Here is a 6681-nt window from a genome sequence, read left to right on the forward strand (position 1 = left end):
GGAATTTGGCATATAAAGGTATTTGTTTTACGACATCAAGTAGAGGAATGTTGACTTTCACTTGTTTCAACACCTTTAGAATATCTTGAGAGTTAGAGAGAGGTTTTGGTGAAACCAACCGTTGGGGGAACGGAGCAACTAGCTTCTCTAGAAGTTCCGGTTCTAATTTTTGTGGGGCATCACTGGATCCATCATTGTTGTCCTCTTCTAGTTCTTGAGGCTTTTCGGGTCTAACCGGAAGAGTTTTATCAATGATCTTCCCACTCCTAAGAGTGGTGATGGATTTAACATGCCCCATCTGATTTGAAGAGCTGGGATCATTAATCTCGTACTGCGGTTTAGGATTGGGGAGAGGTTGTGCAGGAAGCATCCCCTTTTCTATAACCGTCATACGAGAATCTATCTTTTGCATAAAATCTGTAATTCCCCGCATTGCCTGAGCCAGCTCTTGTATGGGATTTTGAACCGGTTCCTCTTGAGGTTTTACTTGATTTGGATTTTGATTGAAGAAACCTGGAGGAGTAGCCGTCTGTCCATTCCTCCAACTAAAGTTTGGATGATTTTTCCAGCCAGGGTTGTATGTATTGGAGTTAGGTCCAGTAAAAGGTCTTTAATAATTATTTACGGCATTGGCTTGTTCATTCAACACTCCTCGAAAGGCAGGTATTGTAGGACAGTTTTCAGTTGTGTGAATGTTGCAATCACAGATGCCGCAAACAATTTCATTGACCTTATCCTTCTTTCCTTCCATGGCCTCAACTTTCCTTATGAGCGTAGTCACTTTACACTTGAGATCATCCTCTTCTTTCAAGAGATATAATCCACCTTTCTCCTTTAATTGAGTCGGCCTAGAGGTGGTGTTCGCCATTGGGTAATAGTCCCATGATTGTGTTTTTTCAGCGAGACTATCGAGGTAATCCCATACCTCGTCAACATCTTTGTTAATGAACTCTCCATTACACATTGTCTCGACCATTTGGCGCATGGAAGATGTCAGTCCATCATAGAAAAAATTTGTAATACGCCACGTTTCAAATCCATGTTATGGGCATGAACTGACCAAATCTTTGAACCTTTCCCAACATTGGAAGAATGTTTCATCTTCCTTTTGGGCAAAGTTCATGATTGCTTTTCTGAGGGTAATCGTTTTATGATGTGGGAAGAATTTTTTTATGAATTCCCTCTGCATATCGTTCCATGTGCCAATGGATCTAGGACGCAGTGAATGTAACCACGTCTTAGCTTTCTCTTTTAAGGAAAAAGGAAAGAGTTTCAGCCTAATTGTATCCTTAGATACATTAGGAAAACATAAAGTAGCCATAATCTCATTGAACTCTTTCAAATGTAAATATGGACTTTCTGATTCAAGTCCATGGAATTTGGAAAGGAGTTGGATAACTCCTGGCTTCATGTCCATTTGTCCTGTGTTTTCAGGAAAAATCATGCATGAGGGCGTACTCACTCCCGCCGGTTGTAGATAATCTCGTAGAGTACGAGGTGGGGGTGCCTGTTGCACCTCATTCTCATCTTGGGTATCCTCCACCCTTAGTGGAAGTAGAGGAGGTGTATGTACGAGCCTGGACCGAAAAGGGTGCTTAAAGCATGGACTTAATGCTCTAATGACACCAAAGCATGGGACGGACTCCAGAGACCCAAGATCGACAGAATTACACATCAGGGACCTGGAAAAATCGAGAAACCGAAGCTCAAACGACTTGAAAGTCAGCCAGAATGCAAGATCATAGGGTTCCCACCATCTGATCAGTTCGAAACTCCATACGTGGTCTGAGGACCAAAAAATAACCGTACACGTCAAATTTTAGCCATTGGATCCCTCTGCAAGTGGCCCAACGCTCAGAGCAGCCCATAAACCATTGATTTTGGGCTCACCTGAGATCTGGATATGCCTAAAATTTGGTCTCAACCCATTATCTGAGGAGACAAAACGGATGAACGGAGCGGATTTCCGGGATCCATCATCATGGACCCCAAACGAGTTGGAAGTGCGTAGAGTGTACCAGCACGTGCGCTGCACCGGACCAGCCGGTCTGGTCAAACCGCATGCGACCCGTCTCCCTCTCTCTTCTGCGGAAAAAACGGACAGCGCGTTTACGATGTCCGTCCGTTTTTCGTTAGTGGGCCCCACACAGCAGTTCTTCGAAGGATCCGAGCCGTTCATGAGACTCACACCGCCAATCTTACTCAGGCCTAGGTGGATGAAAATTAAAAAGACTCCAGAGATCCTTTTTTTATCATTAAAACGGACGATAGACGGTGGAAGAGAAACATTGGTGGACCACACCAACACTCGAAAAAAGTCCAATCTCCGTCACTGTCATTGGGGTAAGCAAGTTGTCTCATGTAAGAAAATGGGAGACTATAAACATTGTTTGTTGTGGGGTTGTTGGGAAAGCTTTTGTGGAACCTTTCCAAACACGTGATTATCGAATGCTTAGGGACCATGGCCCACTGGCCCAAATGAATCTCCGGCGTCTTCAGTTTGTGTTCAAGAAGACTGAACGATTTAGATATTCCAATCGGTCCGATCAGAGCGCGAAAACGCGGGTGGAGTTCGACAGCAAGCTTCCGGCTGGGAATCATCTTCTGGCTGCGTATAGTCTCCGCAGGGAGTGCGGAAATCGGCCCCGGATGACAGTTCTATAAAAGAAAACGGAAAAAGAGAGGAGACATCTCGTCTTTGGTTGAAAGGAAGGGCTGCACGTCAGGGAGAGTGAAAGGAAGGGCTGCACGTCAAGGAGAGTGAAAGGATCAAACGGAAGTCTTTTGGAAGGCTGCACGTCAGGGAGAGCTGAAGCTCGGTTATGGGCTGTTGTTGCACGTCAGGAAGAGAAGATGGAACGTGGAGGCTGAAAAGACAATAAGTTCTTTCTTCTTCTCTTCTTCTCTTTTTCGTTTTCTTTTTCTTTCTATTTGTTTTGGATTTAGGCTAATCATGGTCGGCTAAACCTCTTAGCTAGGGCTAAGAGATGAAGCCTGTAGCGAGATGGGAGACACTATTTCATGCGTTTAATTTGAATTTATGAACTGAACTTGGTTTTAAGTTGATTATTAAAAGAATATTTTCTCAGTCTTTAATGGTCTGTTGTGACTGAAATTACAATGGGTTTGCAATGGCTTTGAATATCTCTTTTTCTCTTTTGATGTTTATGATGTCAGGAGGCCCTGTTGTTCACCATCGTCTCCTGGGCATGGTTGGATGATAGTACCCTTCCTAACTTTCATGTACTTTTGATTGGTTGGTAATTAGTTTAATCCTGTTATTTGCTTTGTCTCCTGGGCATGGTTAGATGATGGAATCCATTCTAATTCATACACCTTTTATCTCTTGAAAACCAGACCAAGTAAGTTCAGTTTGAATCCCATAATCCTTGATGCAGGCATAAGATCTCCCTGATCTCTACAAGTGGATCCTCTGAAACCCTAGTTTCTTTCCTCTGAATTCCTTAAAGTTTTAGATAATTATTCCACAATTATTTCTTAAATTCTATTTGGTTTAGATCATATCTTAGTCTAGTTCTATTTCTACCTAGTTTCAGGAAACGTACAAGTTTCAGTCCCTGTGGATTCGACCTCGGTCTTACCGAGTTTATTACTACATCACAACCCTATACTTGGGGAGTGAACAAGTTTTTGGCGCCGTTGCCGGGGACTGATGGCTACGTTTTTCTGAAATTAATTAGTTTTAGAATTAGGTTAAGATTAGGATTTTACTAACTTTAAGTTAAAAGTTTTTATTTTATTTTTAGAAACTAACCTGTTTTCCTTTTGTAGGATCCTGAAATAACTTCTAAATTGGTAATTCCTTCCTAATCTCTCTACTTCTTCCTATTTTTCTAATTAGGGTTTAAATTTTAGAAATTTTCTAATTCTAGTATCCTCCCTTCTGTAGGAAATAATTTATTTTTAGAAATTAGGTTATTTCTTTTCTTTTTAGAAATTAACTTTCTATTTTTATTTTAGTCACTTTCTAATTTTAAGTCTTTTAAAATCTAATTTGTTTCCTAATTTATTTTTAGAATTTTTGTTTAGAAACTAACCTTCCTATTTTGTAGGCCTTTAAGATAGAAATTTCTAATTCGGTAAGCTCCTTCGCTACTTTATATTTTTTCAGTTCTCTTTTAATAATTTACTTTCTAGTTTAGATCTTTTCTAATTTATTTTAGAAATTTTCACTTTCTTTTAAGACTTCCTTCTTTTATAAATTAATTTACTGCTATTTTTCTTTTAAAGGATCATTCCTCTCTTTTTAGAATTTAACTTATTCTGTTTTATTTTGTAGGTTTTTAACTTAAGACTCCAATTTGGTAATTTCTTTCAAACTCTCTCTTTCTTTCTAGATTTTCTTTTCCTTTCTTAGGATTAGATTTTTTTTTAGAGCTGCGAGTGTTTCATGCCCAAGTGGGCCCGTGACAACACTCGACATCTCTTGACTGAAGGAGGATTGGTTGAGGGGTTGACTATCCATCGCAAGACTAGACACCGCTCGAAACCCCCTGAGTTAACTGAAGTTATGGCTGAAGACCAACCTCCTCTACTTCCACCAAGGGTGGAGGGTACCCAAGATGAGAATGAGGTGCAACAGGCACCCCCACCTCATACTTTACGAGATTATCTACAACTGGCGGGAGTGAGTATGCCCTCATGCATGATTTTTCCTGAAAACACAGGACAAATGAACATCAAGCTAGGAGTTATCCAACTCCTTCCCAAATTTCATGGACTTGAATCAGAGAGTCCATATTTACATTTGAAAGAGTTCGATGAGATTATAGCTACATTATGTTTTCCTAATGTATCTGAGGATACAATTAGGCTGAAACTCTTTCCTTTTTCCTTAAAAGAGAAAGCTAAGACGTAGTTACATTCACTGCGTCCTAGATCCATTGGCACATGGAACAACATGCAGAGGGAATTCATAAAAAAATTCTTCCCACATCATAAAACGATTACCCTCGAAAGCGATCATGAACTTTGCCCAAAAGGAAGATGAAACATTCTTCCAATGTTGGGAAAGGTTCAAAGATTTGGTCAATTCATGCCCACAACACGGATTTGAAATGTGGCGCATTACAAATTTTTTCTATGATGGACTGACATTTTCCATGCGCCAAATGGTCGAGACAATGTGTAATGGAGAGTTCATCAACAAAGATGTTGACGAGGTATGGGATTACCTCGATAGTCTCTGAAAAACACAATCATGGGACTATTACCCAATGGCGAACACCACGTCTAGGCCGACTCAATTAAAGGAGAAAGGTGGATTATATCTCTTGAAAGAAGAGGATGATCTCAAGTGTAAAGTGATTACGCTCATAAGAAAAGTTGAGGCCATGGAAGGAAAGAAGGATAAGGTCAATGAAATTGTTTTGCGGCATCTGCGATTGTAACATTCACACAACTGAAAAATGTCCTACAATACCCGCCTTTCGAGGAGTATTGAATGAACAAGCCAATGCGGTAAACAACTATCAAAGACCTTTTCGGACCTAACTCCAATACATACAACCCTGGTGGAAAAATCATCCAAACTTTAGTTGGAGGAATGGACAGACGGCTACTCCTCCAAATTTCCTTAATCAAAATCCAAATCAAGTGAAACCTCAAGAGGAACCGGTTCAAAATCCCATACAAGAGCCGGCTCAGGCAATGCGTGGAATTACAGATTTTATGCCAAAGATAGATTCTCGTATGACGGTTATAGAAAAGGGGATGCTTCCTGCACAACCTCTCCCCAATCCTAAACCGCAGAACGAGATAAGTGATCCCAACTCTTCAAATCAGATGGGGCATGCTAAATCCATCACCACTCTTAGGAGTGGGAAGATCATTGATAAAACTCTTCCGGTTAGGCCCGAAAAGCCTCAAGAACTAGAAGAGGACAATAATGATGGATCTAGTAATGCCCCACAAAAAGTAGAACCGGAACTTCTAGAGAAGCCAGTTGCTCCATTCCCCCAACGGTTGGTTTCACCAAAACCTCTCTCTAACTCTCAGGATATCCTAGAGGTGTTGAAACAGGTGAAAGTCAACATTCCTCTACTTGATGTCGTTAAACAGATACCTTTATATGCCAAATTCCTGAAAGACTTATGCACGACCAAAAGACGAAAAATTATTCAAAAGAAAATCTTCTTGATTGAGAAAGTAAGTGCCATCCTGAAGCAAGACGTGCCACAGAAATTCAAGGATCCCGGTAGCCCAACCATATCATGTGTAATCGGGAACCATCGAATTGATCACGCACTTCTTGACTTAGGAGCGAGCGTCAATCGATTCCCTACTCGGTATACAAACAGCTTAGGTTTGGGTGAATTAAAACCCACCCTAACTACACTATAACTTGCCGATCGCTCTGTTCGTATACCAAGAGGGATAATTGAGGATATGTTAGTCCAGGTCGATAGATTTTACTACCCTCGTAGATTTTATTATCCTGGATACCGAACCCATCAATAACATGAGCACTCGATTCCCGTCATTCTTGGTCGCCCATTCCTTGCCACGTCAAATGCAATTATCAATTGCGGGAATGGTGTCATGACTTGTCTTTTGAAAATTTAACATTGGAGTCAAACATTTTTTCAATAACGGCAAGAACTCGAGAATGATGACGATTTCCACGACATTAATATGATTGACTCTTTCGTGGAAGATACG

At 40.7% G+C, this 6681-nt stretch overlaps 2 non-coding genes across 2 annotated transcripts; one reads left to right on the forward strand and one right to left on the reverse strand.

Moving 5' to 3' along the window:
* Positions 1-1034: 1034 nt before the first annotated feature.
* LOC131254415 (small nucleolar RNA R71) lies at positions 1035-1141 on the forward strand. The gene has a single exon (XR_009175530.1). It is a non-coding gene; the product is annotated as a small nucleolar RNA R71 (small nucleolar RNA).
* Positions 1142-4969: 3828 nt separating this feature from the next.
* On the reverse strand, positions 4970-5074 carry LOC131254523 (small nucleolar RNA R71). The gene has a single exon (XR_009175636.1). It is a non-coding gene; the product is annotated as a small nucleolar RNA R71 (small nucleolar RNA).
* Positions 5075-6681: the final 1607 nt, after the last annotated feature.

Source organism: Magnolia sinica, chromosome 8 (genome assembly GCF_029962835.1).
Source record: "Magnolia sinica isolate HGM2019 chromosome 8, MsV1, whole genome shotgun sequence".
Classification (NCBI taxonomy): Eukaryota; Viridiplantae; Streptophyta; class Magnoliopsida; order Magnoliales; family Magnoliaceae; genus Magnolia; species Magnolia sinica.